Here is a 10,801-nt window from a genome sequence, read left to right on the forward strand (position 1 = left end):
GAAACAGGCTTTAGGCATTTCTCGCATTTTCACCGCTTACTCGTCACCGATTCTTCTTTAAAAACACCTTTGCGCTTGTTTATACGTGCACGCTTTAAATGCACTCATCTGGCGAATAAAACAAATTGAGGCAAGTCGCGGTACGCGCTGAATTTTTTTAGAGAAGTTCTAGCGGAAATTTTAAAGCACCCAAGATTGTTATGCGCACGTTTTCCCGAGGTTCTAGGTAAAATTGATGATGCATCACTAAGTTTAAATGCGGAAGGAATGTTATAGGCGGTGTGTGTGGGAAAATATTGTGCGAGTTAAACGAGCGCTTTGCAAAATACTAATTCGAGCTCCAGAAAGCAAGCTTATCTAGAATTTCAATTGTTACTCTGCAGAGTCGCACAACTGTGCCGTTTGTTACATCTCTTTCTCGGTATCTTTTCCGCGCTGCAATCACACAAGGAAAAAGATACATGTGTTGTATTTCACAACGTCTTTTCCTTTCTTTTGTTTTTTAATAAGTTCATTTCTCTATTATAAAGCGTGTCTCAATTTATCAGGTTTTTTTTTTTTCTAACGCCCATTGCATTGAAAAGCACTCGAGTTTCTCACTGTATTAAGAAAGCGAATCGTAAAATATGCTGCAACAGCGTATGTACAAGTTACCCTGTCGGCCGAGCATTATTGGGCGGCTGATAGGAATCGATCTGGGAGGAGAGTGAACCTTGACCTCGCGACCGGAACAATGTAACACCAAGAAAACTTGGTTTTATTTATCCCTTTAATTTCTTCGTATACTGCAAAGACTTACATCACTTCAGAGTGCAAATCGGTCTATAACTCACACCCGCACGAGCTACAGACTGATTTGCGCCCTTATGGACCCTTAACCCTTTCAGTTTCACTGACGTTCGGGTACGTTTCGGTCCCACCACGTAAGTGACGTACTCGTGCGTTCTCCACTCTCTAGTGAGGATCATAATAACGCATTTGCCGTTATCCGTGTCATCGTTTCCCTTTCGAACAATCGAAAACAAAAATCCGAGGACTCCGAAGCGCTTCTTATGAGTTGTGAAAGCATCAGTGTCCAATGGAACGGCGCTGGGCGGTCCTTCGAGATTTGCGCTGCTAGCAATGTGTGCCACAGCGGCACGCGCTACCCGAGCCGGCAACCGGCAGCAGCCCGCGGTGCCGACGCCTCCAGGGGCGCGGTGGTGCCCGTCGGTGCCTCGCGCGACATCTGGCGCACCGCTGCCGCAGCCCGCTTTGCGCAACGCCTCCTGGATAGCGCAAGGCCCTTCGATCCACGACGCCATGCTACCTTTCCCCACTGCCATAGAATGTAGTGGGGATGTTCCTGAGTGGGCAGCGGTGATTTTGACGTCACTGCTTTCTCCAGGCCGTGCTTGACAGTAGCAATTTCGATCCGAGTAACATGACGTCATAATCTAGGAAGCGTTGTCTCTTCGAGGAGGGCTCGCGCAGAGAGCGAGTAAGAGGCGATGCCCTCTCCCCTTTCGCGCAGAGACCGCGGGTGTTCGCCCGCACTGCTCCGCTGAGCCGTGCTCGTGGCGCGGCATCGCAGCCCATGGCGATGCGAGTTTTCGTTTCGCTGCTACAGATGACAGACGCCGTTTTTCTTTTTTTTTTTGTCAACAGGTCATTTGACATTTTCGCATCGCAGCCTGCGAGCGACACGTTCAGTCTGGGCTCGCCATGGGCAAATGTGAACGGCTCCTGTGGCTCCTGCCCCAGAAACGCTCCCGCGTCCTATTTACAAGAAAGAGGGGCCAGAGCCGAGTACCCAGCTTCATAGTCAGAGCTTACGTCGGAATATTCAGCACAATTTTCTTGGTCTCATACTAGACTTAGACTTATGTTCATTCCACATGTAAAGTACCTGAAAGCCAAAAGTTCAAAAACAACGAACATACTGAAAATTATTGCGCACACCACATCGGGCAGTGACAGTGCTTGCTTAATGCAGGAACCTTATGCGGTCACGTGTAGGTTACGGTTCCACGGTGCATCACTCTGCCGCTCCAAGTGCATTGAATACTTTGGATCCCATTCACCATTTAGATATTCTCCTGGCCGCCTGGCCACAGGTGCCTTCAGAACAAGTCCTATGCAGAGTTTTCGTATCTAGAATCCAATGAGTGTTCACTCCGCCTGCAAAGGACAAATATAAGCGTCACATATTTCCTCAAAATGCACTCTAGTCTTGAAAAGTCCTCTTACAAAACCATTAGCGATTTGACATCTGCCAAACTATTTCAAAACCAACCTTCAATGAGAAAGCCGTTCTCACTGCACGCGAGGAAGCTGGACAATGAAATCAATGTCCCACTACGTGTACAGCCACTGATGGCTCCAACTCCAACACGGCTGTTGCCGCTGTGGCTGTAGCAACTGATAGAATGCGAGACATCATTTGTCGAAGTCGCAAAGCATGCTCCAGAGATGCACATCCGTACGCACTTTCTGGAACTCAAGTGGAAGTATTCCTGTCCGGAAGTTTATACCGACGCATCAAAGTCACCTAATGGCGTATCATGTGCGGCAGTCGGGCCATGCTTCTCGGAATTCGATGTTCTGCACGCAGTGAGGAACATCTTTACGGCAGAGGCTTAGGCCATACTCTCGGCTGTAAAACGCATGATGACATTCAAATTTCAAATTCCTATCATAATTTCAAACTCTCTAAGCGTAGTAAGTACTTTACTGTCTCTACGGAAACATAAGAATCCAATAGTCAATGGCTTCTACTCATCTTTGTGTAGTTATGCATGCATCTAACCAATGTATCTTAATGTGTTGGGGGCTAGCCACAGAGGCATAGTGGGCAATATGCTTGTAGACGAGCTAGCTACATCCTTAACAACGTGAGCCTGTAACTCTGCCATGGCTATCCCTACCACAGAATTGAAGGGTGTCTTGCGCAAAAAAACTGAGAAACTTTTGGCAATCTATCTGGGACCGGGAAACCGCTAATCAAGTTTATTTAATTAAACCGCGACTACGAAATTGGCCATCAATAACAAGATCAGTAACAAAAGTGCGACAACTGATGTCATGTTCTGTCGACTGATAATAGGACACGCATTCGGTACTCATTCTTACCTGCTGGTGAACCTCCTCTCTGTGGTAGGTGTGGTGAGAGGCTGACCGTTCTCCACGTCTTGGAGGAGTGTCGGGAAGCAGAGGTTGAGCACCCTGTGTACGTCTCGTTCTTCTTCGTCGGGTCCCTTGTGTTCTCTGGCGCTGTTTTACTAGGGATGTGAACCAACTAGCCCCAAAATACGCCTTGACCGAAAACGGCACTTCCCACTAGCACACCAACGCCACATTCCCCTTATTAATATTTCTTGGAGCAGAACCAATGTTTGACCAGAAATTGGTTTTCAAATTTTTGCAAGATGTAGATTTATTGCCAGTTACAAGCCCACAATATTCATAGCACATCCTCTCATCAGAGGCTGCTGCTGCGGTAATAGCGACCTGTATGGCACATGCCGAAATTGTGCTTAAAGGGCCCCTCACCAGGCCTGTCCATTTTGAGCTGACAAACGCCGTCAATTCAGTGCGCGATAACGATCTTGTCGGCTATGTAGACAATTGCTACACGACGCGGAAAGAGCGGACATTTCTAACCGAACACCGTTTGCCCTTCCCCTCGCGGGCGCACCGCTCCCAGCGGGAGAGTCGATGCATATCGCACAAGTGCGACTACGTAGATGGCAATACTGTGACCTCGATCATAGTGACACGTGATTTCGAGAATTATTCAAGTAACATCTGTTATTTTTGTAATATGTTGCTTCTATAGAGGAATTTGAAAAATAATAAAACGCAAACCAAATGTATGCGTGTTTTTACTTCGCACCGCAGCAAGAGAGATGTACTTCTGTTTCGTCTGTTTGTTCCCACGTCGTGCAGTCGCGCGCGCAGGCACCGAATCTGTCATTTTCTACCGTGTTCCCGCGCGCGATCATGCTTTGTGATCCGCTTGTATCTGCCTCAGTATTCGTGGAGCACTGACTTATACCGCTACTAAGGTATTCTCGTACATAGCGCCCAAAATCTTGTGCTGGGCGAAACGAGACAATCACAACAGCTCGCGCGCGACGCCATCAGCAGAAGTGCGCCGCGCCGCAAAAAAGCGAGGAGAAAAAAAATGAAGGCAGGGCTTGATACGTATGCGTCACCGGTATGGGAGAACGCAGGGAAGGCTAGACGGGGCAAGTGGAGAGAGCTGTTCCTCTTGGCAGTGACCCTCGCATGCTGAACTCATGGATTCGCGGCACTGAAATATTTCTGTCTCGGCTATTAATGAGCCGATTTGAAAAATTCTTGCGGCAGAACGTTCCCTACAGGGCACGACGAAGTGTTTTTTGATACAGCGCAGTTCTTTCTACCTCCGGTTTATTTCTGTGAAAATCTTAAGTTCATCCGCTGGTCTTCGCTCCCTGCTTGATCGTGATGAAAGTGGACCACCCCGCATGTCTGCCGGCGACGGCGGAGTCAGCGGCGGCCGCCTCCAGGAAGCGGATCGGTCAGCAGAGCGACAGCGAGGACACTCATGTTTTCTCTCTCAGCAGCCCTTCCGATGACGGCTTCCAGCTTGTGCAAAAGCCGCAGAGCGAAGAGAAGGAACACCAGGACGTCCTCATCGTCAAGCACGCAAACAGTAAGACACACGCAGAGGCCGAACGCCAATACCATCATATTTGTGCCTCTGCTTCCCACCGTCGACATGAAGGTATACTTAATAGGCAATCTGTGTCGATGTCACTGGAAGCCCTGGTGCCAAATGAAATATCGGACATTCGAGTGAACAACCAAAAAAATCTACTGGCGGTTGATGTCCAGCATGCGGCTGCTATGACCCCTCTACGCAGCGTAACGAACCTCGATGGAATTGAAGTGCGCTCTTACATTCCTCTGGGATCTGGCGTAGTCACCGGCGTTATCTACGACGTAGACGTCACCATCCTTAGTAGCGACTTGCCGGTTCTTATCAAGCCAGCCAATGATGAAGTCATTGTTGATGATAAGCGGCTAGACAGTTCACGCTGCGTGAAGATTGCCTTCAAGGGTAAATATACACCTTCGCATGTTGAGGTGGGACACTTGAGACATCTAGTGTGGCCTTTCATTGCGAAACCTCTTCAATGCCTCAAATGCATGAAACTGGGACACGGGAGCAGCGTCTCCGAAAATCGGGCAGCATGCCCCCGCTGCGCCGAGCCCCACGCTGCACATAAATGTGGCGCGACTGTAATGAAGTGTTCAAACTGCAGAGGGTTACATGAAGTTACATGGAAGAATTGCCCACATATTGAGAATAATGGCCACCTTGAAAGAGATGGCGAGAGATCATTAATCTCTTCGCGAAGCTGCCGATAAAGTGAAGGTTCCCGGCGCTGGAAGGCCCCTGCGACGTACATGCCACTTCCTACAGCACCACCTCCTTCTCTGCCGCCCAGGCCAGGCCCTGTGGGAGGGAAGAACAAGGTCACCGACAAGACCACATCTGCCGAATCTTGGCCGGCTCTGCCGAAACGACAGCATTCACCAACAGAATCATTGCTGGACAACGCCCGACGTCTACCATTGGTGATTTGTGCGACCAAGACAGGCAGGTGGCTCCAAAAGAGTCGACATTTGGGCGAGTTGGTACTGGTTGAACATCTTGAAGGGGCAGCGCAATATGACGAAGACAGAAGGCAAGAACACACAAGACAGCGCTGAACTCACAACTAACTTTATTCGAAGGCATACACAGCCCTATAGGTACACAACCCATAGCCACGTGCTCTCCCATCGACGACATTATCCAACGTCAATCGCTAACGGGTAAGGCCGCGTCATATGTCGCGCGGCATTGCTCTGAGAATGGGTGCACTCGAATCTATAAAAACACCACAATACTTTCCGCGCATAAAAATCAGACCACGAGGGAGGTTAATGAGGCCTACTATATCAGGAAAAAAGGGTCGGGTTGTGTAAGCATGCCATCGTTAAATTTGCATGACAGTGAATTTTAATTTTTAAGCCGTCTCATAGTGTAGCCTTAAATTACAGGCGTTGCGTTTTTTGCCTGCGCGCTGATAATGACGCCATCGATGGGAGAGCCCGTGGCTATGGATTGTGTACATAAGTCTGTGCATGCCTTCGAATAAAGTTAGTTGTGAGTTCAGAGCTGTCCTGTGTGTTCCTGCCTTCTGTCTTTGTCATATTGCACTGCCCCTTCAAGAGGTGGCTGTATGCTGCAATCGCTAATTAATACAATGCGCATCATACTGAACAAGCTGCAAACACCAGCAGCTCGAAGTGCTCTGCAAATACTGGACGCACTAAATCCAGTGCTTGCTATAGCATTGTTTCAGCATCATGGCTCGACGAATAGTCCCCTTCCGCACTGAAGTTAAAAGTGCGTCGATCTTTCAGTGGAGTGCCAGGGGTCTAAGGACCCGTATAGCAGACTTTCGCCGATACATTTTTACAAATCGCTCCTCCATACTGGTCATATGCGAACCGAATACATCAACTCCACTCAGACTGCCCGGTTACGAATCTTTCGTTTCGTCCACATGCGGTGTGAGCACGAAAGTAATCGTCTACATCCGCACAGACTTTACGTATGTCACTAACGCGCTAGAGCCTCATGACAACCAATATGTCTGCCTGAATGTCCAAAAGAAGGATGTGTCATTTACACTAATTGGAGCCTACAGATCCCCAGCGGGTCACTTTGACGGCGAACGACTTAAGAAAACATTACTAGGGAACAATGGCCCCTGAGTTATCGCAGGTGACTTCAACGTGCATCACCAGCTATGCCGAAGCACTAAAATTGACTCCCGAGGCAGGAGTCTTGCCTCCTTTGCTGCCTACCCTGATTTGTGCCGTGTGAATGCCCTATATTTCTGCGAGGCATGACCATAGTAGCTGCTTGGATTTTGGTGTCACGACGCTTTGCCTCCAGCGTCCAATGGCTTACGGACATAGAAACACATGAAAGCGACCATATTCCAACATACATAAAGATTACAGGAATTGAGCAACGCTCCTCTACTGCCTTGTGTACAGTTGATTGGTCAAAGTTTAAGAAGGATATGGATGACGCATGTCGGGAAGGCCTTTCACACACTATCGAATATGCAATCGCAGAGGCATTGAAAACATCCATCTGCTCGCTTACAAGGTCATTACAAGGCTTAGACATAAAACTAGAGAGGCTGCGTGTGGCACGCCGACAGGCGGAGAGAAGGTATCGGTGCACGAAATCCGTCATGGAGCTGAGGGTTTCACGACGCATACAAAAGAAAATTCAGCGTCGTATGGATAAATTTGCAGGCAAGCGATGGAAAACTTTCTGTCAGTCAGTCGCTTGATCCTTGATAATCGCTCCCGCACATATGGAGAACGGTTAGGAGTCTTGCTCATTTCCGCATCAAAGGAAGTCCTTTGCTGCTCTGGCCCTCTACCAACTCCGCTCGGAACTTCAAGTGGCTGAAGAGCGCTGTGCACGGGTTGCTGGGTCCGTGGTCATCTTTACTGACGCAGCACTGAATGACATCCCTGAGGCACGTGTACCAGAAATAAACGTGATATTTTCATTCGAAGAGCTCGATGCTGCGTTGGCGACCTGCAGGCGTTCTTCGTCACCAGGACCTGATGGCATCACGTATGCTGGCATATGCCACCTCGGACATGACGCACGTGATGAGCTGCTTAACTACTACAATGAGTCTTGGCAGAACGGCGCCGTTCCTAAACAATGGAAATCGAGCCGCTTGATCCCCATTCTGAAACCCGGAAAGCATAGTTTCATATTAGTATAACTAGAGGGAAATCTGGCGCTGCGATCGTTTAACCATCGTAGGAATGATAGGAAGTACAGGCTACTACGGATTGGCATTGTGTTGACTGACGAACTAGTCTACAAGTATTTTTTGGCAGTTTCGGTTTCGCTCCAAGAGCAGTTGCTATACCTGCAGTGGGACAGTGCAACGCAAAGCTCTGTCTTTGTTCTGTTGCTCGACGTGGCGATAGCGCGCTGGGCCAGCGGCTGGGATGATGTTTGTGTCGGGGTGTGGTGTCGAAGCGCTGACGAGAAAGCGACGGCATCGTGAACGTTGAAAGAACATGTTTCGAGCGTTTGGACTTTGGTTTGTTAAGTGTGCTAGGTTGGCGCTGTAGCGTTACGTGCTTCATGAAGCTTCAGAATAGGAAAAGCGAGGTACTGCTGATACAAGACAAACAGTTGTACTTCTAGTGGCTTTACAATCAAATTTTATTGAGGGTTTCATTATTCAATGCTCGTTTATGTGCTTATTGAAATGCGTGTTTTAGAACTTTGAGAACACAAACTTACTGTGGTAGGAAAGGTTGCTGCTTCCTGGCTGTAGTCTAGTGTCGCAAAATGGGTAAGTGTAAAGCCACGCCATAAGGCTTCGGAAGCGGTACGTTCAATATAAAATATAATGAAACATACTCGTAGGAGGCCACAAGCGTCCTAGATAGCACTGCAGCAGATGTGCTGCAGACGTTCAGCAATCGTGACAGCCGACGCAGCCTTTCGAAAGAGCGAGAGAGTTCGCAAGTGCCTGTTGACTGCGAGAAAAGTCTCGCGTTTGCAGCGAGAATGCATCGTAGCAGACTACTGTTCTGGAATTCCTCTCAAGGGCGCAACACTTTCTCACAATACATCTTTATATTTAGAAATACTTGATGAGTATTTTTATAAAAGTAAATGCACTGTTGTTATTGCTGTTGTAAACCTAACTAAAAATGTTCTCTGGCGTTAAATCAGGAGCAGAATCGCACAAGAATGCATACCCTGGTGTGCCCTGTTGATAAACCATAGTAAACCGTGCTTCAATCTCAAAGTCATACAAAGTTTATGTAACGTGTTGTACATTGTATAAAATACTTCAGAAATTAGACTTTACGCGATAATATTTAAATATAGCTTCATTTACTGCACCACAAGCGAATGCCTCTAGTCTAAAGATCGAAGTTAGTCCGAAGCCTGTACTTCCGATCATTCCCATGTAGGTTGAGGCAACCCTTATGAAAACCCCCGTAGACACTGGCCTTACATTTCCCTCTAGGGTGTTTATTTAGAAACTCTATGCTGGAAAGTCTCCGCTTGCTCTCTCATCATATCGTCTCTTCGTGCTTTCGAGCTGCGTCGGCAAAGTGATGGAAAGAATAAGTCTTACTCGCTTGGAATGGTACGTACCGCTGTACGTACCATTCCAAGCGAGTAAGACTTAACATCTAACCGGATGCCATGGCGGGCTTTCGTCGATGTCGCTCGTCCATCGACAACGCCATTGACATCGTAACCTGGTTCCAAAATCAAAAACAGCTTCAAGTGCCTATCAGTGACACTTTTCCTAGATATAAAAGGAACATACGACAACGTCGCCCATGAGGCCATACTTGGCTCACTTGAGTCTGGGAGATGGTAGCCGGATGTATCAATGGATTCGGGACTGTGACTGAGAGGTGCTTTTTCTTACAGACCGAAGACAGCCCAATTTCAGAACATTACATCTGCCTTGGTGTGCCGCAGGGTGAAGTGTTTAGCCCTATTTTGTTCAACCTCGTCCTGGTAGCGCTAGCGGAGCACTTAACGCGGACAGTTAATGTCTCTATATACGCCGACTACATTTGCCTCTGGGCCTTTGTGGTGACCCGCCCTCAGGCACGAGCCAGGCTTCAGCGGGCGGCAACCATGACGGTGTCTTATCTCCAAGAACAAAAAAGCCTCCGTGTGTCAACTGAAAAGTGTGCATTGGTTGGCTTTACGCGCAAACAAACGTCAATGTATTCTGTTTTAATCAATGGTCAAGCTGTATCCTATGTTAATACGGATCGCTTTCTGGGTGCATGCCGCAACCTCTCGTGGAGCCCTCAATGCGGCTATGTGAAGAAGTTAGTTGCCATTGCTCAGGTCTTCAAATTTCTCTCTGCGGGAAAAAAACTGGGGTAAACCAGTCCATTCTATGTTGCAGCTGTACAGGGTACTGTTTCTTGGACTCCTACGTTAGTCTACCAGTGTTGTCAAATACACGCAAGATGAACTTTCGCGCTTTTGAGAACTTTCCCGCTTTCAAAGTCAAGCCCTGCGCATGTGTTTAGGGCTGCCTCGTTGCACGTTAACAGCAGCAACAATTGCCATCGCGTGATACCATGCGATCAAGACATATCTGGCTGTTCAATTTCTCACAGCGCACATTCTCCCTATTTCAAGGATCCCAGACCATCATTTGGTCTCCCTACCGGCCCAGGGACCTCAAGCGACCTTCTCAAGAGGGATTATAGCGCTAATCAAGAGCGCATGCCTTCATCTTTTACACCGGTGGGGAAGCCTTCATCTCCCCTGTGGTGCCTGCGACAGCCTCAAGTGAATTTTCCTATTCCTGGAATTACAAAAAGGCAAGTCATCCATCGCCGGCTCTTAAGCAACTTACGCTCCTATTACTGCACCAGGCGTGCCATGACCACATACATATATACCAGTGGTTCGACCTCACCTACCAACTCAACTGCCGCATTCGTCGTTCCAGCTAAGCAGGTTACAGTTAGATTCAAATTGTCACACATGACTACATCTACGTCGGCAGAACTTGCAGCTCTCCATGCGGCCATGGCGTACGTCACCGCAGAGCCGACGGAGAAATCGTTCGTATTTTGTTATCGTATCCAGCTTTTCTGGACATGAGGGTTTAGTTCGCGTGAGTGCCACCACGTGGCGTACTAACCTTAAACTTTTCAAACTTCCCGCGGTGACACT

The 10,801-nt window shown here is 48.2% G+C and overlaps 1 long non-coding RNA gene across 1 annotated transcript in view; it reads left to right on the top strand.

Annotated features, from left to right (window-relative positions):
* LOC142558239 (uncharacterized) overlaps window positions 1-10,490 on the top strand; it is a 36,115-nt gene extending 25,625 nt beyond the window's left edge. The window contains exon 3 of the long non-coding RNA XR_012822992.1: window positions 10,259-10,490. This is a non-coding gene — a long non-coding RNA (uncharacterized LOC142558239). The remainder of the gene's footprint in view (window positions 1-10,258) is intronic.
* Window positions 10,491-10,801: the final 311 nt, after the last annotated feature.

This window comes from Dermacentor variabilis, chromosome 9 (genome assembly GCF_050947875.1).
Source record: "Dermacentor variabilis isolate Ectoservices chromosome 9, ASM5094787v1, whole genome shotgun sequence".
Lineage (NCBI taxonomy): Eukaryota > Metazoa > Arthropoda > Arachnida > Ixodida > Ixodidae > Dermacentor > Dermacentor variabilis.